Source organism: Thermobia domestica, chromosome 7 (assembly GCF_964235325.1).
Source record: "Thermobia domestica chromosome 7, izTheDome1.hap1.1, whole genome shotgun sequence".
NCBI classification, from domain to species: Eukaryota; Metazoa; Arthropoda; class Insecta; order Zygentoma; family Lepismatidae; genus Thermobia; species Thermobia domestica.
In genome coordinates, this window is record NC_137460.1 from 33,433,868 (window position 1) to 33,461,581 (window position 27,714).

Here is a 27,714-nt window from a genome sequence, read left to right on the forward strand (position 1 = left end):
CCTACGTGAAACGTGTCTCAATGACATACTTCATAGGTACAGATATCTGGCCAGATTGTACTCACGTGAAACGTGTCTAGATGATAAATTTCATAGTTGGAGATATCTGGCTAGGTCAGTGGTTCTCAACCTTTTTTGACTGACGGCATACTTTACTGAACGTCCTGATCATCACTACACACCTGTTTAATAATAATAATAATAATAATAATAATAATAATAATAATAATAATAATAATAATAATAATAATAATAATAATAATAATAATAATATACCCATTGTAATAGTGAATTCGATTAGCATTTATAATGACTCTATATAGCACTGAGCATTATTGCTACCGCTGGAGGTGTTGACTGGTACAGTCTGTCTCGATTTTAACTAATTATTATTAAAATCTTCATGATTTTTAAATTCTGAAAATTTCGCAACATACCTTAGATGATTGCGTGACACACTAGTGTGTCGCGACACATCAGTTGAGAACCACTTCCTTAAACACATCGCAAGTACAGGTGTATTTTGAACACTAAGGGCAATTCCTGTTATTCACTGTTATAATGCTTTCTAGACATTTTTGTTCATTAAGAGAACACTTAAGGACATTTTTAGACTTTAAACAATGACCCCGTTTCTAAAGTATGTCTAAACATGTTCTCAAGTGTTCTATCAGTGAACAAAAATGTCTAGAATTCATTAGAAGAGTAGTTAATAGGAAGTGTTCAAAATGTACCTGAACTTCTGATTTAACCAATGAGTATCCGGAAACAGAAATAACCTTCAAACAGTGTGTCCGTATGCGGACAGTGCGTTAGGATACATTACACATTACCATTTATGCATATAGAAGTTGTTTCTGCCCTATTCTTTGGAAACATCAGAAGTTCAGGTATTTTGATCACTCTAAAGGCAGTTTCTATTATGCACTGTTATGATGCATTCTAGACTTTTATCTTCAGTAATGGAACACTTCAGAACATCTTTGGACATGTTAAACAATAACCCCGTTTCTAAAATATGTTCAAACGTGTATTTTGCAGAGTAATTTCAGTGACTGTATTGAGCCGGACACAACTAAATTCTAATTACGTCAGTTTTAGAAGCGAAAACCCAAAAACAATGGAGGCGTGATGGCTCAGAAGCAGAGGGTTCAACTTTGGTGCATGTAGCCCCTGGTATGATTCCAGCTTGCGCCAAGTCGTTTTGTTGTAGACAAACACCGTATGCGTAGGTTCTCTTCTTGGAATTCTTCCGTTTCGTCCCACTTTCTTTATTCTTCAATTTGATTCATTATAATGATAATCATCATCATTATCATCTCCTTTGGCCTATACGACATAATTGTGGGCATGGGCGGCAATTAAGGGGGCAATTTCCCCCACTTTTTTAAAGTGACCCTTTAATGCATATAGTTTCACTTGGAAAGTTTTGGTATGTATTACTGTTTCATACAAAAAAATGATGCCATATAATATTTGCCGTTGCATGAGTACGTATTAGTTATTTGTCTTCCCGTGGAGTTAAGAAAGCTACAGGAACTCAGGGGCGCCGATTCCAGGGGGCCGGGAGGCCCGGACCCCCAAAGCTCATGTGAGCCCCCGCATTGTATTTATGAATATACAATATTTGGCATAATTTTAATGCATAATTTGTCAAAAATTCCTCATATATGCCTTCTGCATCTGAATGGGCCCCTTCCAAATTTACAGACAAATTGGCGTCCCTGTAGAAACCGTGTTTTAATTGCCACGGATAATGGTGCAAAAATTAACCTATTGGAGCAACAATTAAAACGTTCTTTCATTTCTTCTTACAAGGGCTCGATATGTTAGTCGGCCGTTTCGAAACTAATTGAGAGAGCATTTCGAAAAAAAAAATCTTTCTGAAGTTATTCTTTAATTGCACAAAAATCGACAATTCCGAAAATGTATTTTCTTCTTTCTAATAATAAGGAATATTGATTAAAAATAGACTAATAAGAAACAACTACCTTATCAATTCTTTAGTTTACAGCATTTATATGATACTCCTGTATCTCATAGTGTCTAATGAAACCAAAAACGTTAGTTGGTGAAACTGTCACAAGTATTTAGTTTTTGCTCAGCAAATAATAAGTTAGCATTTAAGATGTTCCGCAGGAACAAATTCACGGTGAAAGAAAAAAGTTTATTTATTTATTTATTTACTTTTACTATTCTATACTACATGTATGCTGAGAATCTAGTTGAAATATTAGTATATAATTAAGTTTAACAGCTGAGTAGCGTATTTCAGAGTTGATTTTAATGTCTTATAGGTATAGGAATCCCAACTTTTATAAAGTAATTTATACAGAAGTTTACATTAATTCATACGTTGTTTTATCTGAAGATTTGTATCCATCAACGTGGTGGAAAATGTCTGACCTACAAAACAAGCAAATGAAATATTACTTGATACAATAAGAGAAAAGGAAAAGAAGTAAAAAAAATATATGTTTATATAATTAATATATATATTAGGGATGGCCAAAATTTTCCGGAATCCGGATTCCGGAAATTTTGTTTTCCGGAATCGGAAAATTTACTTTCCGGAATTCGGAAAAATTCCGGAATTCGGAAAAATTCCGGATTTCGGAAAAATTCCGGAATTCGGAAAAATTCCGGAATTCGGAAAAATTCCGGATTTCGGAAAAATTCCGGAATTCAGAAAAATTCCGGAATTCGGAAAAACTCCGACATTCGGAAAAATTCCGGATTTCGGAAAAATTCCGACATTCGGAAAAATTCCGGAATTCAGAAAAATTCCGGATTTCGGAAAAATTCCGGAATTCGGAAAAATTCCGACATTCGGAAAAAATCCGGAATTTAGAAAAATTCCGGAATTCGGAAAAAATCCGGAATTCGGAAAAAATCCGGAATTTTTCCGAGATCCGGAATTTTTCCGATTTTACTTTCCGGATTCCGGAAAGTAAAAATTCTGGAATTGCCCATCCTTAGCTAGTAGTTGTTAAAAGAGAAACACAATAATGAATAGGCTATATATACTGTATTAATTTCTTGTAGTTGGATATGTCTTTATCATTTACGTAGACAATTGCTACTGCAGTTATTTACTACTTTATGAGAAAGATCTTATTTTCACACACAAAAAAGTCGCCAGTATGTCTCAAACATTATCGCGTTCCCACCTGCAGCTGCTCCAAAGCACTGGAAACTACTTTTTAATCAGGCGAAAGGCAGTGAAGGAAAATAAATCTCAACAAATATTCTAATAACATTCGCTTATTGTCAACATACCTACAGTGAGCGCAGAAAGTGTTCGTACACCGTGCATACTTTATATTGAAAACAGCTAGCATGAGAACGGGAGGTGGAAAATATATATATAACCAGAATTAAGACTACACATTCATACATTTTATTTCTATATACAAGAGAAAGGCCAAACAAACACAATCACTGTTTTGTTCAGAAGAAAAGAGAGAATTCCTTTTTTGTAAACGCAAAAAGTCACCGTACACTTATGCTTGAATTAATGCTTATAAAGTATATTACGTTATTTAATATTTTGTGGGATTACCCTGTGCGTTAATGATTGTCTGTAGTCTTCGTGGCATTGATTTCACCTGTAGTAGTTCGTAGTTCTGTAGCTTCGGGACTGATTATGTCCCATTCTTCTTGAATAGCTTTTCTTAGGCCTTCTTTAGTAGACAAGCTGTGGCTTCTGATTCTTGTCTCCAGAACAGATCATAGATGTTCTATGGGGTTCATGTCTGGGGATTGGGGAGGTGTGCGAAGCTGTTTCAAGGTATTATAGAGTCAGGGGCGGGTCCAGAGGGGGGCGATCGCCCCCCCCCCACAAGAGGAAACTCTTATTTTATATATAAATAAACCCATCCATAACAAGTTTGGAGCTCTTAAAAGTAGCAGTATTACCGCCGACCGCCCCCCCCCCCAGAAGTCCGTCCTGGATCCGCCCCTGGCAAACCTTGCAGACAGGCCTTGTTCAACAGTACAAACAATAATTGCGATGTATAATGTTTCTATCACTGTGCGAAACCATAAAAAAATAATAATAAAAAAAAAAAGAACTGGAAGACCAAGAGTGTTGAGTGAACAAGTTAAACGTTACATTATTAGGGAAAGAAAAAAGGTTCCAAAAAGTAGTGCTGTGCAATTGGCAACGGATCTGGAAACACGCGGTGTTAAAGTATCAGCCAGTACAGTGCGGAATATTTGCAGGGTATCATGGTCGGATAGCCAGGAAAATGTTCTGGGTGAACAAGACAAATCGTATAAAGAGACTAAAGTTTGAAAAAGAGTATAAAGATAAGGGATCAGGCTTCTTTCTGGAATAGGGTCATATTTTCGGACGAAAATAAATTTAATTTTATCGAGTCCAATGGGAGGCGTATGGTATGGCGCAAGGTGAATACAGAGATGAATCCTCAAAATCTCGTCTCTAAAGTAAGACACGGAGGAGGGTCCGTGCTCGTCTGGAGTTGTATGAGTGCCTCAGGAGTGGGTCGTCTCCACCTTATCGATGGAGTGATGATCCACAAAGTGTATATGAACATATTAAAGGAATATCTCCATACTAGTGCGCAGAAGATGGTTCTTGAAAACAATTTATTGTTCAGCAAGACAACGACTCCAAACATACAGCGGAAAATACTCGATTGTGGCTACTCTATACAGGGGCGGATCCAGGACGGACTTCTGGGGAAGGGGCGGTCGGCAGTAATACTGCTACTTTTAAGAGCTCCAAACTTGTTATGGATGGGTTTATTTATATATAAAATAAGAAAGTTTCCTCGTGTGGGGGGGGGCGATGGCCCCGATCGCCCCCCTCTCGATCTGCCCCTGAGGTTTGCTATCTTTCTCAAAGACTTACCCTTCTTATGCACTTTAATAATTACTTTTCTTGTCTCCTCATTTGTTTCTGTTCGGTTGCTTCCCATTTCGACAGCCCACCGTGCAGTTTTTTCACTCCTATTCACAACTAAACTCATTCTGTTACTCGTCATGCTATACAGAGGTGTATACTCAGGTGAATACTAGTGAACCCCAGTTGTGGTATCTTTGTTTCGTATTCGTACGTCAGGTGTACGATCACTTTTTGCGTCTACTCTATATATTTTCTACGGAATTTATTTACTTTCTGACCATTAAACTTGTCTTTGTGGTTCTTTATTGATATATTCATAAAGCTTAGTTTTCATTATTCATATTGTGTGTGTTATTACACTTCTTAAATTTTCTGTTTCTTTTTCGCAGGCATTCTCGTTTCAATAGCATAGGTGTACGAACACTTTCTGCGCTCACTGTATGTACAGTAAATACAAATTTATAATTTTTGACTTTACGAAGTATACAATGTAATTGTTCAATAATTAACATAAGCAGGCATTCATTAATTTATATTAATATAATAGTTAACAAAACTAATAAGCGGGTGATTGATGACTCAGTGGTAGAGTTTTCATCTATGGTATTCTAACCCAGGGCATGTGGGTTTTAGATGGCTAATTTTGTGTTCGAAAATTTTCCCGGTGGTACTCTTGGTTCCCTTTCTTATATTTGTTCCATCATCACTCATTAACGAATTTAGTTTATCAAAACTCTATAGCTATATATTCATTCTGTCCGTCAGTGTAACAAATAGTCTCAAGAACTATGTGATGGATTACCAATCAATTTTGGCCATGATGTACAGAGTCAATAGTTAAGAATCGAGTTCCCTGATGAATGTAATATTCAAACCGGAAGCGGTACAAATCAACCATTTCCGGTTTTAACGTTAATCATTATATAGTAAATATGGTAATAGATAGCGAGAAGCGGTTTCCAGTAATCGACATATATAACATTCATGTAGATAGAATGTTACCCAGTTTGTGCATCTGCTGAAAATAATGAGCTTAGGTATTTAGAGAGCATTTTCCGCTTTAGAAAATGTGTGCTTGGTAAAGAATGTAGAGAATTAGCTGAGTCAGGCACGTAGCTAGAATATGGTAATAGGAAGGGGGGGATCTGTCACGAAATACTGTGGTTATTTACCAGGGGCTCAATCATTCTAAACTATTTTATTGGCAACATATATTGGTTCGTTTAGCCAAGATTTCTAATGGGGGCATGATATGAAATACTGTGGTTACACACCAGAGGCTCGATCAATCTAAATATTTTACTGACAACATACCCATATTGATTGGTTAGGACAATAAAATGAGGATATATTAGTAAGTATTTTAATAAGAAGCTATGAAGAAATCTCGAGTAAAAGAATATAAAAAAAGTATTGAAAAAGATATCGTCTTCCGAGGTCATTCGAACGGTGTTGAGAATTTTGCGTCTGGGAAATTTGCGCCCTACCTCAAGAACAGGGAAAATTGCGCCTGCGATGTACCTCCACCGGGAAGTTTGAGCCCTGCGAAATAAAAGAACCTATTGGAGCTTACGCATTTCCTCGGAGGGACTGACATTACAGCATAAACAATCCTCCCCCCACAACCATGCCATTTGTGATTTATTTTCATTGTGGCTATATAAGGGGAGAATAAACTTCAATATAAACCAAAAGAACACAACGGATCAACGCAATCACTGCTTCTTCCAGAGATGATTTTGGGGGAACACTGGCCTCCCCAGAGCTCTCAGAGTGCCCCCTCGGAGGAGACCAAAATAATACGTCTATAATATAATAATAAATAGAATAGTACCAGCAGTGACCCCCCTCCGGAATACTAAATGTGCCCCCCGGAACATTTTTCCTGAAAGAACAACTGAACGCAATTGTGTGTTTGAAGTGTAATTCCAGCAAGTAAACACACTGTACATAGTTCTCTTGATAATATAACTGAACTGATTTTACATTCACTTTACATTTTCTTTTCTATATTTTGTGTCCTGAAAAGCCAAACAACTCTCAAGGATTGTGAACAGAGATATCTGGGTAGAGCCAAACAGCCTTTTGTAGATTAAATTATACTCTTTGATTATATTAATAAATAATTATATATCAGTCATTTATACGTTTATTGTAAATTTTGTAGTATAATGAAAAATTGTATTTGTATGGATTGCCCTTTAGTGAACTAAAATTGTATTTTTTTCATTTGTTCGGAATATTATAACGGATGGAGTAACTCACTGAGACGATGAGAGGCAAGCCTAGTTCAAGTGCGAGTGGAAGTTACTTTACACAATACAATAATAAGTTGAATTGTAGGGCGCTAACATCCCAGTGCAAATATATAGCCGGCGCATTTTCCCCTCTTTTTGGGGTAGGGCGCAAACATTCCAGTGCAAATATATTGCGAGCGCATTTTTTCCTATTTTTGTGGTAGGGCGCAAAATTCTCGAATTCAAGGAAAATATAATGTCCGTGAAGTTGACAAGCCACTTATGTCAGACTCCAATTTCGACTTTAAACGTCGCTAGTGCTACGTTAGTGTTCGATAGTGACGCAAATCGTTAGTACTCCAACTGCATGCCAACACGCCCACTTCTAAGAATCATCTCAAAAGTGAGGTTAACCTTTAGAGCAAGTAAGTGCTCATTGGTGCCATTAACATTAACGTTAAAGCCTCCATCGTACGGCCCTTTGAGTAATAATAACACCACGTTTTTTGCTAGTCTCAATGCGTCCCTATATTCTCGCGAATATTCTGACGTGCCCAAGTTAGTTACTTTTTTTGGGGGGACTATTGTTTATGTTATTGTTTATTGTTTATTGCTAATCTGCAGAGTAGTCCTTACATTAATATGCCATTGTCCTTGATAATCATTGCGTATTTACAAGCAATTTGTTATTACTGTTAGAAGATATCAAAAAACAACAGATAAAATCTACTACTTAACGGTTCATATTTTTCTTTTACAGTACATAAACGATTAATAATAATAATAATAATAATAATAATAATAATAATAATAATAATAATAATAATAATAATAATAATAATAATAATAATAATAATAAGACTATTCCAGCATAAAAGTTATCAATTGCATCACACTGGCAACAAGCGACGCATATTTTAACTTCATAAAAAATCGTTTCTCACGATTTTCTGGAAAACTACGTATGATAACATCTTCATTATGTCAAGTTGTTTATCTCAGTGTGATATATGTCTTACCTCTGGACAATATCACAGTAAAACGAAAATTAAATACTAGGAGTGCATCGTACTTTTGGACTACATCTCATTAACCATGGGAAGATTGAGTAGTGTATACTTTAGGATGTAAGTTTCAGCTTAACTTGCATCATACATTCTTAGGATTACAAAAAGGAAATTTGTTCGTTTGCATTTGAACAAAATTCTTAGGATTACAAAAAGAAAAAATAATTTTTCCGAATTCCGGAATTTTTCCGAAATCCGGAATTTTTCCGAATTCCGGAATTTTTCTGAATTCCAGATTTTTTCCGAATTCCGGAATTTTTCCGAATTCCGAATTTTTTCCGAATTCCGAATTTTTTCCGAATTCCGGAATTTTTCCGAATTCCGGAATTTTTCCGAAATCCGGATTTTTTCCGAAATCCGGATTTTTTCCGAAATCCGGATTTTTTCCGAAATCCGGATTTTTTCCGAAATCCGGAATTTTCCCGAATTCCGGAATTTTTCCGAATTCCGGATTTTTTCTGAATTCCGGAATTTTTCCGAATTCCGGAATTTTTCCGAAATCCGGAATTTTTCCGAATTCCGGAATTTTTCCGAATTCCGGAATTTTCCGATTTTACTTTCCGGATTCCGGAAAGTAAAAATTCCGGAATTGGCCATCCCTAATATATATATATATATATATATATATATATATATATTGAAATAAAATAATTATGGTATATAGAGGAATACAGTTCGTATGAGTAAGAAAAAAGAGAAATATAAGATATAATTACAATAAAAGAAACATACATTAACTCTTAAGTAGGAAGACGTTTAAATACTAATGATTTTAACCGAATCTTCGGAGGACACGTTATACAAATAATACTATCGAATCTGAAAGAAACAGAACAAAATAAAGGGATTTGCACTGAAGAAAAACAACTAATTAAGTCTAAATGTTATACGATACTTACACTCACTGTTATAATAAAAGAAAATTAGATACCGAAATGAATAGTATAACTATTGTGAACTGAAGAAAAATGGATGCATTTGGTTTCAGCTCATGTGTTTAATCTTATGGAAGATAAATAACAGAAGCAATAGACTATAATTACATATTCTCACCTGATGCTGTAACAAATTAATTCAATTTGTATTAAATAGTTTTGATGAACATAAAACAATGTTATGAAAATTACGAATTTTCCTTGAAATTTATCTTACTTTATAGTCGATTTAAGAATTACATGAATGTTTTAATGATTTTCTTACTTAAAGCTGTAAATCATATAGTTTCTCATATGTTAGCTCACCTCTCATGAAGAAACTTGTTTCTTTTGATTATAGATCTTTCCCACTTCATAGAAACAGTGGGTGGCGACTCCGATATGCAGGGCCAAAACTTTCCATCACCTTTAAAGAATTATTACCAGTAACATTAGAAGACCGTAAAACGTGTTTTATTTTAGAGTTCGGCTTTAATAATATAAAAATAATGGAACTTTAATTAATTTATATCTTAAAGAAGAAACTATACTATAAATATGAGGAATATATAAGTATTTATTTTTTTGGCATGACACCCTCTACTAAAATAGGAACTGCTAGAAACCTACTACCTGTTCTAGTTTCAATATTAATTGAGAAATGTTCCGCTATACAAACCAAATTCCTTGACGTGGTGTACATGTGACACTGCTACTTGCTACCTAAATAAATCTAGCTTTTTTCCAATACAATTACAATTTCTGTACACCGTACTTTTTGAATCTCATACAAAAACTACGAACGTATATCCAATAAATTCTTGTGTGACTCTTTCCCTGATTTACGGAGTCCAACATGGAGGACCACTTACTACAGCAGCACATTTGCTAGGTCATACATAGGCTATTTTTTTGTGAAATGATTGCAAATTATCAAATGCAAAAGTAAACTTCAAAAGTACATCGATCAAACGTAATTTAAAGTTTATGTTCACCAACCAACAATTTGACGCAATTCATCCAACATCCTAATCGCCATTTTCACTTCTTTCGTAGGAGTTATGTTGGCAATTGGTTGGCAAAGCGGTCCATTACAACGTATTGCAAACGCTGGCAGTTGGCTACCTTATACGGTTTGGCACAATTATACGCTTACTGTTTGTGCTGCTAAACTAATGGACATCGTACAACCGTTCAGAACACCTGCGAAAATAGAAAAGAAAGAAAATGTTATTCCCTAGGGTTTCAAACTTACGAGACAACCTTATATTACAGAGACTTTTGTTTTTCATTGAACATGGTACAATCAAACTGGCGAATGATACATTTTGAGGTGAGAGAGGTAAGATTGACGGTAGAACGGCAAATCTTGGGGAACAGAATGGCAAATTTGATTGAAATGGTAAATTTGGGGGAGAATGGTAAATCTGGAGAACAGAATGGTGAATTTGGCTGAACTCTTAAATATGGGGAAAGAATGGTAAATCTAAAGCGTAGAATGGTGAATTTGGTTGAAATGGTAAATGTGGAGAAAGAATGGTAAATTTTGAGGAGAATGGTAAATCTGGAGAACAAAAGGGTGAATTTGGCTGAACTCTTAAATATGAGGAAAGAATGGTAAATCTGAAGGGTAGAATGGTGAATTTGGTTGAAATTGTAAATCTGGAGAAAGAATTGTAAATTTGGGGGGCCAGAATGGTAAATTTGGGGAGAATGGTAAATCTAGAGAACAAAACGGTGAATTTGGCTGAACTCTTAAATATGGGGAGAGAATGGTAAATCTGGAGGGTAAAATGTGAGTTTGTTTATTATGGTAAATCTGAAGAAAGAATGGTAAATCTGGAGGGTAAAATGTGAGTTTGTTTATTATGGTAAATCTGAAGAAAGAATGGTAAATTTGGGAGGCAGAATGGTAAATCTAGAGAACAAAATGGTGAATTTGGCTGAAATCTTAAATATGGGGAAAGAATGGTAAATCTGAAGTGTAGAATGGTGAATTTGGTTGAACTCTTAAATATGAGGAAAGAATGGTGAATATGAAGGGTAGAATAATGAATTTGGTTAAAATGGTAAATCTGGAGAAAGAATGGTAAATTTGAGGTGCAGAATGGTAAATCTAGAGAACAGAATAGTGAATGTGGCTGAACTCTTAAATATGGGGAAAGAATGGAAAATCTGGAGGGTAGAATGGTGAATTTGGTTGAAATGGTAAATCTGGAGAAAGAATGGTAAATTTGGGGGCCAGAATGGTAAATTTGGGGACAATGGTAAATCTAGAGAACAGAATGGTGAATTTGGCTGAACTCTTAAATATGGGGAAAGAATGGTAAATCTGGAGGGTAAAATGTGAATTTGATTGAAATGGTAAATCTGGAGAAAGAATGGTAAATTTGGGGGCCAGAATGGTAAATTTGGGGAGAATGATAAATCTAGAGAGAATGGTGGATTTGGCTGAACTCTTAAATATGGGGAAAGAATGGAAAATCTGGAGGGTAAAATGTGAATTTGATTGAAATGGCAAATCTGGAGAAAGAATGGTAAATTTGGGGGGCAGAATGGTGAATTTGAGGAGAATGGTAAATCTAGAGAACAGAATGGCAATTTTAGCTGAACTCTTAAATATGAGGAGAGTATGGTAAATTTGGAGGGTAGAATGGTGAATTTGATTGAAATGGCAAATCTGGAGAAAGAATGGTAAATTTGGGGGAGAATGGAAAATCTGGAAAACAAAATGGTGAATTAGGTTGAACTCTGAAATATCTGGGGAAATAATGGTAAATCTGGAGAGTAGAATGGTGAATTTATTTTAAAAGGTAAATATTTGGAAAGAATTGTAAATTTGGGGGCCAGATTAGTAAAGTGTGTAAAATGACAAAATTAGGAAGCAGAATGGTAAATTTAGGGAAAGAACGGTGAGGTTTTGGGGATAATTGCGCCCAAACTCTTAGGGGCGGTCACACCTGAATAGAGACATATATACTCGCATTAGACAGTAAGGGGCAAGAATTGATCTTGGTTGGCAATTATAAAGCTATTACAATTCTAAGCTAAGCGCTAAAGTCTCTGCGGCGTACTCAGAGTTGTTTTAACTTGTGATTAATGTCATATTAAGAGTTAGTCTAATCATATCTTAGTCAAGTCCTGACGCTAATCAGATGTAAGAGAAACTGAATACGGTTTTTTCCGTCTTGGAGTGTGAGAATTATCCTTTTTAAATCTTATAATAAATTTCAATCTTCTTCTCTCCCACTTCAATTCTGCTCATTACGTAGTGTAGAAAGTAATTTCTTCCCAAATGGTGTTCCATCCGGACTCTTTTCTCTCTCTCTCTCTCTTTCGTTCTTACTTTCCCGTCCGAACTATTCTTTTTAATTGCTTAATACTCAAATTTGAGAATCCCGGTGGGGGGCACTCGATTGAAAAAGTGTAAAAAACTTTTTTAGGCCAGATATCCTGAATGAGGTTTAATTGGGCTTTCCTCATTCACACCAGGCAAATGCCGGGGTGGTACCTAACATTTAGGTCCCAGGACGCTATCCTTCCCTTTCCTCGAATAGTGTGGTCGCTGAGGGACGCTAACATGGCCATAGATGTCGAAAGCCCAGAAATCTAAAATCCTAAAACCCAAACTTAAATTTAAGAAGTTTCCAGTCATTCATCAACGATTTTTCGGAATTAATATGTGAGGTTTCTATTCTATATAGTAGTTCGCAAGATGATTTTTTTTCTACTTAAACTTTATCTACTAACTAACTAACTAACTAACTCTATGGCCTATGGAACCCGGAGGTTCAGTGCCGCGTTCACAAAAGCCCTCCACTGACTTCTATCCTTAGCTAATTGGATCCAGTTTCTGCTTTGTATTCCTATCTCTGCGAGATCCATCTTAATATTATCCTCCCATCTGCGCCTAGGTCTTCCTAATGGTCGTTTTCCTATGGGTCTACCAGTCAAGACTTTGAAAGCGTTTCTACTTTCTTCCATTCTAGCTACATGACCTGCCCACCTAAGCCTCCTAGACTTGACGACTCTAACAATGTTGGGTAAACCGTATAAATTATGTAGTTCCTCGTTATGAAGTTTCCGCCATTCCCCATTTCCGTTCCTCTTGGGTCCAAATATTCGTCTCAGGATCCTGTTCTCAAATACTTTCAGTCTATGTTCTTCCCTCAGAGTAAGTGACCATGTTTCGCAACCATACAGAACAACAGGCATGATTATCGTTTCGTATATTTTAAGCTTCAAATTCTTTGACAGAATTCGCGACGACAAGAGATTTTGAACCGAATAGTAACACGAATTCCCTGCTTTTAGTCGACATTTAATTTCTTCGTGAATATGATTTTCGTCTGTTAATATTGATCCTAAATATTTGAAAGTATCCACTTTATCAAAAGTATTATTTAATATTTTAACGCCTCCACAACTTTATCTACGGTCATAGAAAATACTATTATGTAATCAATACTAATCTATAAAAGAGTAGAAGTGACTTATGATTACCCACGCCATACTAGTATGAAATGAATAAAAATTGAAATTTGGACAGAACGTCCTTACCCTTCCCCCCCCAAGAATGAAGTATCTCATGAATAGAGATCGGACTTTTAAGTACTTAAAAAAATTCATGAAATATGCTTGCAACTATACTGTTAAATGTGTTAAAATGTGTATTTAATATGCACTAAGAATGCAATAAAAGAGTGTATTTTCAAATATGCAACTAAGTTGTAACAACGTTTTATAGGTGAAATATAAACTCGAAAGTGTACTTTAAGGTTGGTGTAAAGGGACAAGTTTTGCCGATTGATGTTATTACGGTCTTCGTATCTCTCTCGTGTATCTTTAACCTATCACGAAAATTTACAATTTCTCTTACAAATTTCAACCTAGAGACTTCAAATTTTTAGAGGAGAAACTTCGTAACCTATTGAAGGCAACAAATCAGTGCTGATTTTTTATTTTTAATGTTCTTCATTATTGAAACAGTTCCACTGTTAAAGAATAGGATATCCATTTCAACAATCAAGCTATTTCAACAATGAAGAAAATTACAAATAAAAAATCGACATGGATTGTTGCCTTTAATTGAAGTCTTTTGTTTCTGAATTGAAGTTCCTTCTCTCAAAGTTTTGAAGTCTCTAGGTTGAAATTTATAAGAGAAATCGTGAATTTTTGTGAAAGGTAAAAATACACGAGAGAGATAAGAAGACTGTAGCGACATCTATCGGCAAAACTTGTCCCTTTACACCAACCTTAATTGTTACCTTTCAGGGACTTCTCCTCAGAATGTATTTTTATAGTAGTAACAGTTTATATATTTCTAACTTTTTAAAACAAATAAATTATGAGATTAAAATAAACAGTGATATGAGAACACGGTGCATTTACTTTACACGAACTAATACCAGCCTCGTACAAAAAAAAAAAAAAAAAAAAATCATTTTTAAGGATTTACTTCTTCCCGTAATTAGTTTACAGCAGTGGGGGTCTAGTGGGGGTCTAGTGGGCGGCCCCCTAAATTTTTACTGCCCCCTAAAATTTTCACGATAGGCTTCCAAATGAACTATAATATGGTGATGAACTATAATATGGTTCGATCGCCCCCCTCTAAATTCTACCGCCCCTCCCCTAAATTTTTGGGCTGGCTACTGGCCTGGTTTACACTATATTACGAGATGTTTCTCTAAACTTTTTGATGTCAGTTGGTGACATTTCAAGCCAAAAATGACCTCTCAACATCAACAAATGATACTGAACAATATTTATACATAGAGAGGAAGAAGTTTAGCATCTGTATTTTCTGCCAAGTTGAAATCTAACCCTTGAAGGCATTTTCCTATGACTTCAATTGTTTTGTAGGCGAAGTTTCCGGAAAAAACATTCGTCAATTTCTTTTCCAGAGCGGGCCCGAAATTAGCAAAAACTGACTGGAGTTCTGTCTCCATTACAGCGAAATTAAACTACCGCTAATTTTAGTTTTTCTGTAATATCTTCAAAACAAATAAAAATATTCGAAAAGCAGAAACGTACTGAACTAGACTATACGATTTTGTATGTGATACCATTACCACAACTCATCTGCTTTCGATTTGCAACTGTAGATAGCTTTAACATTTTTTGCGGGTTCTATAAATAGTGGCATACCAGAAGCAGATAGGTGAACTGTGGTAAAGGTATCACATGCAAAATCGTATTGTCTAGTTTACTACCGTACGTTTATGTTTTTCGAATCTTTTTATTTGTTTTGAAGATATTACAGAAAAACACGTAATATTAGCGGTAGTTTAATTTCACTGTAGTGAAGACCCTTAATAAACTTGAGCTAAGCATTCATGAGTGCCATTCCTGGCGTCTCTTGTTTCTGAATTGATGTCGGTGACACGATATTACAATGAGTCTCTTGTCGTTATCAGATTTCTCTTAACGTCTCAAATCCAGCGTGCAGTAAGAGGATATCCAATTACCACCTGCCAATCACTACGCTCAGCGAGCCACAAGTAACCAAGCTGGCAACTCCCCATAAACGTCACTACAACTTTTCGCGGGAAGTTAACGACGTTACACCTTCAGTACTATAGACAATTGAAAGCGTCTTTACTCTGCTGATCGGTTGCTACGAGAACTTAATTGTCCTACGTCCGTAGTAAAGTAGGCATTCTTTCATCCTCCTATACAAAAAGTCATTATGTAGCATAGACAGTGGCGGATTATCAAATAGACCCATACTCATGTAAGCGATGATCCTTTTGAGAAACCTCTAGTTCAATATGAGACCTTATCCCTCTTGAACCAACTAAACAGGCTGGTAACAGCTTTCATGATCACTTTTTGGAATGATATACTGCAGAGGTTCCAGAGTGTCACCGTAAAATTACAAATTGTCAACATAGATTTAACAATAGCACATGATTTATTTGAATCACTTGTGACACCGTAAAATTACAAAGTGTCAACGTAGATTTAACAATAGCACGTGATTTATTTGAATCACTTGTGTACTTTATAACTTCTCTTCGTGCGATGTTCGACTCTTATGAGCAAAAATCCATGGAGAAAACTGATATGGGTTACGAGTGTAATTATAAAAGGTTTAGAAAAAGTAACATTCAAACCGATAAAGTAAGAGACAATGAAGTTGTTTTGTTCTAACAGGAAGAGAAAAATTTAAAGTTGAGATGTTTCTCTTCCTTTGCTTGATAAATTGCACGTTCAATTAATTAGAAGAAAGGAAAGCTATAAAATAATGTCTGACAACTTCCATGGTTTTTAGTAAGTTTCTGCAAAGTTGTTCTTGTGTCATTTCTGAACGCGCAGCCAACCTTTAGGCTGCATATAAAACTGATCTGGAATCAACAATTCCAAATGAGTGTGTACATTTTGCGGGATTTCTGAAAACCAGAGGAATCTGTGACTCACCAGGAGAAATGTTAGCGTTTATGCGTAAAGAAAAGTTGCAGTCTGTGTTTCCAAATGTGGAGATCACACTAAGAATATTTTTATGTACTGCTGTAACAAACTGTTCAGCTGAACGTTCCCTTTCGGCTCTAAAAAGACTGAAGATATCTCCGTTCAACCGTGTGTAATAAATGACTGAACGAGATATCTATTCTGCACATCGAAGCAGACATCTTGACTGAGGGACACATCAACTTTGAAGAACTTATACACGAGTTTGCAGCAACCAAAGTGAGGCGGAAGCAGCTTCATTTATGACTGGTAAATTTAATTTCTCAAAACATTACATAATTTTAGGTATAGCACATACATAAAATGAATTGTTTGTATTACTTTTATTATTGATTTTTATCCTTCGCTTTTTATTTCAGTATGTTCACTAATTTTATATTAGCCTTAAAATACTGCAAATACAATTTTTCTTTTGGGAAGGGCGCACATTAAGTTTGTGCCTAGTGCGCCGACGAAGCTTAACCGCCACTGTGCATATACATTTAAATGAGTTTAAAATACAAACTAAAGCTCGACTGATTGCATACTATAAACATACATATTAAATAAAAACTTATAAAATATGTTGATTATGCTATTAAGCACCAAAATATGTATTAAGCTTTGAAATATGCATTTATATGCACTTTAATTAAAACTTCAAATTCGAACTGTATTATTGATGTTAGAAACCAGTACCATGTTTAACAGAGATGCATATAAGTAAACAAAATATGCATTTGCATAAAAAACCAATGTCTATTCATGCATGAAGTTAAGGATATGAGACCATGGGTACTTTTCATTAAAAATAAATGAACTCTTGTTTCAGCATTTTCAAAAATTCTGCTTTTAATTTGGTCAATTTTTATAACATTCATCTACCTGTATCACAAAATCCAGAAGTTGGGGAGATGAAACTTGGCATATAAGCTAGTCATTATAAATAGGGATGGGCACGAGTCGAGCTAAAACTCGACTAGACTCGAATTCAACTCGAGTTCGAGTCGAGTCAAAGGTAATTCCCTCGAGTTGAGTTCGGAGCCGAGTCACTGTTTTTGAAGTCGAGTTTCGAGGCGAGTCGAGTTCGATAAATAGCTCGCTCGTTCAGCTCATTTTTTAAATCATGACTTGATTAGACTGGAAATTGAAAACCATGAGAAATGTAAGCAGTAATGTGGAATACTTTTAGTGTTGTTCACGACAGGGGCATCTCGTCTCATACTTTTAGTGCATCTCGTGGGGTACTTTTAGTGTATCTCGTCTCGAGACGACAATATATTTTTTATAACGAGACAGCCGCAAGTGTCGTGAGCACCAATATAAGTATATACTGTAGCTCTTACCATCAAGGCTCAGCCATCAAGGCTCAACTAAGCCGATGGCTCGAACCGGCTCGGTTGGGGTGAGCAACCAGCTTGGTTCGGTTCGGCTCGATAGTGAGTGAACTGTGAGCCGAGTCGCTCGAGCCGTTGGCAAGCCGAGCAGTTTTGAATATGTTTGGCAGGCGCTCTATAACTTGTAACAATTTTTGGCTCGAGCCCGAATACTTGCTCCTCCGGAACTCAAACCCGGAACCTCGTGACCAATGTCCTTGCCTCCTGAAGACTTCTCGAAAACCAAGATCGACAGTCAATTAGTTTTTAGTATTCAGATACAAACCGCCTATTTTTCATGATTATATGATGTTGTTTTAATAATAATAATAATAATAATAATAATAATAATAATAATAATAATAATAATAATAATAATAATAATAATAATAATAATTAGTAGTAGTAGTAGTAGTAGTTAGTGTTGCCACGAGACGAGACTTCAGGCTGTCTCGTCTCGTCTCGTGCAAATCATGTCTCGCCTCGTGTCTCGTCTCGAAAAAATGCGCTCGTCCCGTCTCGTGTCTCGTCTCGAAATGGTCTGTCCCGTCTCGTTTGTCTCGTTTGTCTCATCTTGTCTCGTAAAAAATATAGCAGCGTACCATGGGAACGAAAATAAAACATAGCAGGCTGCACCATGCTAATCAAAATACAACTAAGTTACAAGTATTACCCAGAACACACAAGACAAGAAATGTCACGGTAGCTACACCGTGAAGCCTTCACCTCTGGTGTATGCGGTAGTCGGTTATATCTCGGTTAGTGCCATGTGAGCTTTGTGGTGGACAAACATCGAATGTTTGTGGGGGCCGTGGTAGGTCAGTGGTAGAGCGTTCACCTTTGGTGCTTGGGGTATCGGGTTCGGTCCCAACCCCCGCCAAATGAACTTTGTGGTGGACAAACACCGTGTGCGTGGGTTTTCTCGGGGTTCTCCCGTTTCCTCCCACTTTCTTAATTCCACCATTTCATTCATTACTCATCATCACCGTCTCCTTTAGCATAACTGGCATAACCGTGGGACGTAAAACTCAAAGATTTCATTTCATTTTTCGAATGTGTGTGTTTTCTCGAAGTTGTTTAGTATCCTACCACTTTCTTCATTCCACTAATTTTCCCATCAACATCCATTCGGGGTGGGCCAAAGTTGCCTAAAAGTCTTAAAAATGAATTCAAATAAGCTTACAAGGCAAGGACAAATAGTTTTTAAGATAATATATCTCTGCTGTTAGTTGTCTGAGGCTTCTCGACCCTGGCTTTTTTTTTTTTTTTTTTTTTTTTTTACATTCTGAAACATTGAAATTTGTTTTACCAGTTTCAATACACGAATATACAGTAAACTGCTCATAGGTACGTCGAAGATGAAGGCACTAATGTCAAATAATGTTTACACGAAAGCAAAGTTCGATGTAAAGGTGTCACCATCCACGACACTATCGTATACTATCAGCCCACTTGCTTTATAGTGTCTGTATATATATATATATATATATATATATATATATATATATATATATATATATATACATAGAAAGAGAGAGAGAGAGAGAGAGATGGAAAGATATATAGATAAATAGAGAGGTAGATATGTGTGTACGCTTTGATTTCATATATTCCAGCCTTTATGTTACCATACCAATCCAAAAACTAATTTCCATTTTAGCATGTTTAGATTTGTTGCAATTATTCTTTTTTTTTTTAAAAAAAAAAAAAAAGCTCGGAACCAAATAATTTTATTGAGTAATGGAAAGTATTTGATTGAAATTTTATATGTTACTGCACAGTAAGCTCTACTGAAAGTGACATAGTAATGGGAGCTAAACGACACGTCGGACCAAAGAATGCTTGGGGCTAGTCTTCACCTCCATGGTACAAATCTGTTCCCATAACCGCGGGGTGTGTGCCACTATATGGTGGTTGCCCCGTTTGTGTAACAAACTCATGACAGTACACCCAAATTAGCTGGTGGTCTAAAAAAGTTGATTTTTGGGTGGCCATTATGGATTAAAGTTTCTTATATTGTTCTTATATTATATTATAGTGTCTATTCGCAATCATACAACGTACATCTTCATACCAAGCCGAGCGGTCTGCGGCGATAGACCATCGGCTTGAAGGCCCTGGGTTGAGTCCCGGAAGGGTCATGTGTATGGATTTTAACAACATTTGTTTTTTCGTATTGTGTCAGGGGGCGAAATCGTACGGGATAAAAGGATTTCAGTCTGAAAAAAATGGAGAGAATATCCTCCCCAGGATACTTTCATGGGAGTAAGGAAATAGTAAAAATATAGGATATACATTTTATAGCAGATTTAAAATTATGGTTTGGATATCCTATTTCTTTTCTGTTAATTATGTTCTTCAATGTTCGAATTTTGATCATTCTCATGATATTTTCTGCTTTCAACGGAGTTCCATGAATATTATACCAAATGTTCTGTACACTCTGTAAGAAACCATTTCTGAAGATAATTTAGGTCCTAATGAATATTATTCACTAGGAAAGGGAAGTATTCCCCTCCTCTCAACATGGAAGCAGAGGGCAATTTCACACTCTGGTCAGACCAAACATTTCCGCGTAACAAAACGAAGGTCCCCTGTAAAACCTCTTCACTTAAAGTGTTATTGTTAGTATCATAAATTTGCTGAAAGCAAACAATTTCAAGGGTTCGTCGATAATATCTTTGCTTTCGTTGTCCTTCGACCGCCTTCCAAACAAAGAGGTGAATTTTACAACATCACTGCTGTATAATAAGCGAGCGATTGGTAAAATGGTAAAAGTGTGTTTTTATGTGTATGCGTGTGTGTGTGTTTGTGTGTGTGTGTGTGTGTGTGAGAGAGAGAGAGAGAGAAGAAAAATTTTAGTTGCAAGATGACATATTTCAATTGCCTTTTTCGGTTAATTTCGGTTCATATAGAATACCGTCACCAGAGTATAAAGACAAGTGTAGTCTGTTCTGTTCTCTTCCGCCATCTCAGCCAGAACTTTCAACTACAGCCTGTAATGAGTGTAGACCTTATCCAGTTTTCAAATTGAATAGGTGGTAGTGGTAGTTCGGTTTCTTGACCTTGTAAAAATCTTCCCTGTCTTTGATTTTGTTTGTCATCATTCCAGCCAGAAATGAAAAAAATGAGAATTCTTTAGTTTACAGCAAGGGGAATTGGGGACAAGACATTAAGAATGATATTCCTGGAAGCTCATGTGTCATGATTGTTTCATTCAATAGACAGAGGACACTTTTCTATGAAGGCTTTTCAACATGTTTTCACACAAACATGTCTTCTCCTTTTGCAATCTATATGACCACTGGTAATTTCAATCTTGGCCATTCCCGCCAGCGTTTTCATTTTCGAGACGAGACGAGACATTACACGAGTCGTCCCGTCTCGTCTCGTGTCTCGTCTCGTTTTCGAGACGGGACAAATAGTCTGTCTCGTCTCGTGTCTCGCCTAAAAGGTTCTGTCTCGTCTCGTGGCAACACTAGTAGTAGTAGTAGTAGTAGTAGTAGTAGTAGTAGTAGTAGTAGTAGTAGTAGTAGTAGTATCATTAATAATTACATTGTCTATGTAGAATACTTGAAGTTAGTACTTGGAACTACACATAGAATTTAGCTCGAATTGGCTTGTTTTGGCTCGACTGGACTCGAAACTCGACCCGAATTCGAGTAGTTGAAAGAAATTTTTCGAGTCGAGCTCAAAGATGTCTGCTTCTAGTCGAGCCGAGTTTCAAAGAAAACTCGCTCGTGTCCATCCCTAATTATAAATGATTGATTATGTCTTAGTGTTTCCGAAAATTCCATTCCTAAAAAGGGCAAACGTAAGCAATTTCCGACTGTTTGTTCAGAAAACGTGGAATATCAGGATTCACTTAAGTTGGAGACATGAAATTCGTTATTTAAATTCTTCACCAACAAGAAGTGAACACACGTGGCAGCGTTCCTGAAACCTTATTTTAATCGTGCTAATAATGGACACTTCTTCTCAAAGATACCGGTACCGATTTTGGAGGTCTATAGGAGCCCCCAAAGTTATCTTGGGCTCCAGGATATTTTTACTGACAACGAAACACCCAACTCTCAAATCATAGGCTATAGTAATCGATATCGTTGCTTTTGCTAGTTTGTAGTTTCATTTTAAAATAATATTACTGGACCTAAAATCTTTATTGAATCCTAGAATTGCTTACGCTTCATCAAGATCACAAGTAGTATGGTAATAAAGGATCACCCTGGAAAGAATATTAAAGAAGATAATTTACATCTGTATTAAACCGCCATTTTAAATTGAGTGTATATTGCTCGCTCGTCATTTATCTATTTGTGATACGAATTTCGGAGTGGCGGAAATTAAATGGTATAGGCTCACTGCTGAGTATCCTATTATTATGTGCATTCTGACAATTTCCATTGTTGGTAACGCTGACTTTGTTTAAATGAATTGTTGCTGTTGTTATCATGGCAACGAGAATTAATCAGTTATTAAACGATTGTGATTGCATGGCGACGGACACCTTTCCACCTGGAGTGTCATGCTCTTACAATTGTGCAATTGTGAATTTGTTCATAATTTTAAATTTTGACAAAATTTAATTTGTTTACAATTTTTATATATTATTACATCTTTTTTTATATGTCCTGAGCTTCTAACCCCCAAGTAATTTTACAAATAGTGTAAAAACAAATTTACTTAGAACAGGCGAATTCGTTCATGTTGGAACGCGCCATTTTATACAAATCTACGTTTTCAAAAACAATTAAAACAAATTTAGTGAAGAGGTCCAATAGGCTATAAGGCTGGGACATTCTTTATAAATCTCCCGAAAGGGAGATAACTAGAACTAGATTCTGATTCCGTGATATCTTGTAGGCACAGCCCTGATTACCTGTTGAGAATGCAAATTATCGTAGTATTATGTGGACTATTACACAGAAGAATTTCTGGCACTTTCTATTGTTGCTAACTTTCATTTTGTTGCTGCCTATTAAAGGTTACAAATTTACAATGGCAACGAGAATTGGTCAATTACAAACTATTCTGTGAATTATGTGTCATTATCTATCTCTATGGAAATGAATGAGTAACTAACTGATCAATGCCGAGAACAAACCATTTAAGCTAGAAACTTGAAATTTGGCAGTGCATAGGAGTTGAAACGTAAGGTACCGCTAAGAAAGGATTTTTGGAAATTTGACGAGGAAGCAGGGAAATGGAAGTGGCAATTATTATTGTAGAATAGACGTATCTCCGAATCTCTGAAGGGTAGAGACATGAAATTTGATATCTGAACTTCCCATTTAAAACAATTACACGCATATTTAAGAGTAGAGATGCAAAAAAGCCGGCTTTTTTGAATCGATGGTTTTTTTCACATAAAAAGCCGGCTTTTTTGGAAAAAAACCGAGAATTTTGGAAATTTTGGCTTTTTTCATTTTCATGATTTTTCTATCCAAATAGCTTTCTTATAGTATATTCTATAGTTAGATAAGATTTCCACGACCTGAATGCCATATTTAGCTCTGTAATTCACCATCAAGATGGATGGAGCACATATTTTACGAATTAAAGCTAACATGAAGAATGTAGTATTTGAGGGCAATTTTACAGGTTATTTAACTTTATTTTAACTTTTGAGTTATCGACATTTTTTTCCTTCTTTATATGATTTTAGTTTGTCATCCGTGTTTCATTTCTAAGAGCTTAGTACTCCAGCTTCTAGCACGAAAGTTAAACTTACGTTTCTCTATATATCCGTCAAAGCATACGTTTTTCAATATGTCCGTCAAACCGTATTTGCACATTTCTGTTATACTATAGTTGTGCAATGATTTAGCAATAATTTTCCAGATACAACCTTCAATACCAATTTATACAAATAATCAATAGCGGATTTAGAAAAGTACTTTGGGAGGGGTTTCTCTGATTGTTTCGTTTTCTAAAAAGTCCTAATTTTATTTGGGAGGTGCTTGAAGTTTATGAGTACAGGCATAACTAATATTTCGTTTCGTTTATATGTTTAGCAATAATCTTCCGGATACAACCTTGAAGATCATTTTATACTGAGAATCAGTGGCGAATTTAAAAAAGTGTTTTGGGAGGGGTTTTCTTACTACTAATGTTTAGTTTTTCTAAACATTCGTAATTTTTATTTGACGGGAGCTTAAAGTTTATGAGTAAAGGCATAACTAATAGATATTTCGTTCGTTTTAGACATTCCACAACTTTGGAGAACAGGCTTCAGTCCGAAAGACCGATCCTCTAACCTTCGCAAAACCGTCACTGCTGGTAATTAGTAATAATAACGATTTAAAAACAATAAGAAAGGAAGTCGGCCAACTCCTACACTCCTAGTCGGCCAGTACACGCACTATTTCTACATTCTCAGATGGAATGAAGGAAGGCTTTGTCAGAATGATCGAATGCTGGGTGGAATCCCGGACTTCCCGATAGAAGCGCAAAAGCCAACCACTCAGTCACGTTTGTTGTGCAGTTGTATTTAGCTTAACTTAAATATATTCCGTAGTTTTTTTTTTTTTTTTTGTTCCGTAATGATATGTTGAATCCCTCTTGTTAAAAATTCAGAAAACTTGAGGACTGGGTAAACCGTGATGGTGGTCAAGGGCGCCCATGTTGTGGTTTCCAAGGAGGGGAAGTATAAGCGACGTTTCAAAAATAGTTTCAAATTTTGCTGTAACTAATGTAAAAATCCTATTGGATTTTCAATATTCTGAAGTACATTTTCCTCTAGGGGGGGGGGCAAGTGCCCCCTTAACCCCCCTGATAGGCACCCTTGATGGTGGTTATAAAAAACTTGACTGTAGAATTTCAAGAATATACAGAACCATGTGTAGCCTTTAATTGTATCATACAAATCTAAGTATTTCTCTTATGTTTTATTTTAATTTTATTTTGTTTCAAAAAGAGGGTATGGAATATTTTGAAGTAAAAATACTACATACAATTTTGCTAGTTATTTGTGTATTTTTTGAAAGAAGTTTTTACTCTTAGGGTTGGCTCGTTTACACCAGCTGTTTTTTTTTTTTTAATAACTGGTTTAAACTAAAAAAATTAAAAGAACAAAAATGCGAATCGTGTGAACTTCATAGTGACGTTTCACATGTCAAACCATCTGCATTAGTCTGATTTCCTTTTCACCTTTTAATCAAGGTGTCCCATGTTCAATTGTCGGTCGAACCACAACCCTTCTTTCATGTGTAAACCAAGTACTCTTTCGAATGTCACTTTAAGCGAAAGTCTTCTCCTTGATAACCTCGGTATTACGTAAGGATGTTAAGCCTAAACATACAAAACGAAACCAAATTATATATTTCTGCATGCCTATTGTTTTATAAAGAAGCGAAGGTTGCTTAAATATATTGATTAAAATTGGTAAAATTTATCGATTGCCTACTTAGCTTCCAACATTAGCTTGGATTGGACTTTCAATGATATCTACATACTAAATTTGTAATTTAATACCTCAGTTTTAGAAAAATAAACACACTGCTGAACAAGACTGCACTTATTTAATATAAAAACACATTTACACGTGACGTTTCGATCTTCTATCCAAGATCCTCATCAGACGTACACTCACGTCTGATGAGGATCTTGGATAGAAGATCGAAACGTCACGTGTAAATGTGTTTTTATATTAAATAAGTGCAGTCTTGTTCAGCAGTGTGTTTATTTTTCTGATTTTATTCGCAAAACGTTGACTATGATTGTGTGTCACTCAGTTTTAGCGTACTGATTATAATACGTTGACCTTTAAATTTTACATGCAAATTAAATTTTACAGGATTTTCCCGTTATTGTTTTACATTTAAAAGAATGACGGGATTTTCCCGATGGCTAGTGCGGGAGTTTCTCAATTTAAGAAATTTACTGACCGGACTTCTTTAAGCTTATGGAACCTCTTCCAGCATAACCCCGTTGTTGAATAATAACACCAAGGCGAAACAAACTTATTTCTGTGAATATGTAATACAAATACATAAAGCAAAATATCTAAATCAAAAAACCTGGTTTAAACCCCAAAAAAGCCTGGTTTAAACTGCCCCCCCAAAACGGGTTTTTGGCATTTTCAGAAACAACCATGGTTCTTGCCAACTCTGCTTACTTTTGTATATAGGAGGTTAAAATGTGTTTATTATATACATTGGTTAATCCTTTGGAATTCATAATGTAAAAATATTGAAGTAAAATTGTTTAAAATATCTTTTCGAAATTCCTGGTTTACTTTCGAGGTTTTATATTATTATCGGCATCAACCACTAACTAAATGACTTTCTGTGTTATAGAGAAGCGAAACAAAGTCTGCTTTATCGATTTAAAGCAGAATTTTGAAAAAAGCCCAAAATTTCCCAAGCAAAAAAGCAAAGCGGAAAAAACCGAGTTTTTTTCCAAAAAAGCCGGTTTTTTTCCGAGCCCTTGCATCTCTATTTAAGAGCCTGACTTACTTTAAAAAAAAAAAATCAAAATTTACCATTTTTCATTTGCTTGTTTATTCATAAGTGAAAATGAGATAATGGAATGTAACTTATCACAACCTTAGATAATGTTATTCTACAACAGAAAATATGAACCTGAAGAATTTTCAGTGTTGCCATCCATAGAAATTACAGTGTTGCCAGAATAGCATTTCCGCCAATATTTAAGTTAAGGCAGCGACTAGAGGAACAAAGTCAACTGCATTTTGATTACGTATCATGTTGTTTTGGTTTCCTGTTAACTACTTTTTAAATAACATTATTATTTACTTGTAGTAACTGTATATTAAAACTATTTTGTTTATTACAAACTAAATACTATTATTTAACTATTATTTAAAAAGTCCATATGAACATAGGGTGGTGGTTAGGTGTGAGGATTTCAAAAGTAGATTTTGGCTACATAATAAATGAATACCGGTACCCTATAGCAGTAGCGTAGCCAGGATGTGTGTTTAGGGGGGGGGCAAGTGCTGTATAGGTACATATAGAAAAATTACAAACAAAAAATATATAAACATAAAAATATATTGAAAAATTACAAACATCAAAGTACCAAAGTACATTGTTGGACCTCTTTAGGGGGGAGGTGCTCTGGGCCCACCTTCCCTACGCCACTGCCCTATAGGCCTATATCTCAATACATAAAAATGACTTCGAGATTGTCAGTGTCATCATCAAGGAAAAACGGGTGGACCTTTTGAAATAAATTTTTGAACACAGTATTTGGCTCGTCATGGGCTTCTATCATTTAACGTTGATAAAAATGCGTAGTCTAACAGGGAAATTTGTTTAATAAAATTTTCGTAAAGAATAATGTCAAACTATTTTTGAGTGCAGAAAACGGAAGAAAAAGCTGAAGTCTGGGATGAAGGTCATAGCTCCTATTATTTAAAAAAAAAAAAAAAAAAGCCGAGCAAATTTGTGGGTCTGGGGGTGAGGTACCCAGCTATACCTCAATATTTAATTCACTCCTTTGATAGTGGCATGTTGTTGTTGTTTTAATATTAGAATGTACCGATATAGCACAATGACATCCACAGCAGTGGCGACTTTAGCGGGTAGGCACGGGCCTACCCAAAAATTTTGAAAAATATATAAACGCTAAAAGATACAATAAAGAGTAAAAATATATTTTCCGCTATTTATATTAATGGTAGATAATTATTTAACAAATAGCATCAACCATTACTGTAAAAGTAATTTCCTACTGTCAATCAATCAAATGTGTATATATGTCCAGGGCTAAAAGTGGATCTGAAAAGGTAGGGGAACGCATGACGTTACGCCGTTCCCCTTGCCTATCTTTTCTCCA

At 35.7% G+C, this 27,714-nt stretch overlaps 1 long non-coding RNA gene across 1 annotated transcript in view; it reads right to left on the reverse strand.

The window, feature by feature from the left end:
* Positions 1-2,282: 2,282 nt before the first annotated feature.
* LOC145690001 (uncharacterized) overlaps positions 2,283-27,714 on the reverse strand; it is a 28,350-nt gene continuing 2,918 nt past the window's right edge. Inside the window, exons 2-4 of the long non-coding RNA XR_014132134.1 lie at positions 10,088-10,291; positions 9,416-9,515; positions 2,283-2,406 (exon numbers count right to left, since the gene is read on the reverse strand). This is a non-coding gene — a long non-coding RNA (uncharacterized LOC145690001). The remainder of the gene's footprint in view (positions 2,407-9,415; positions 9,516-10,087; positions 10,292-27,714) is intronic.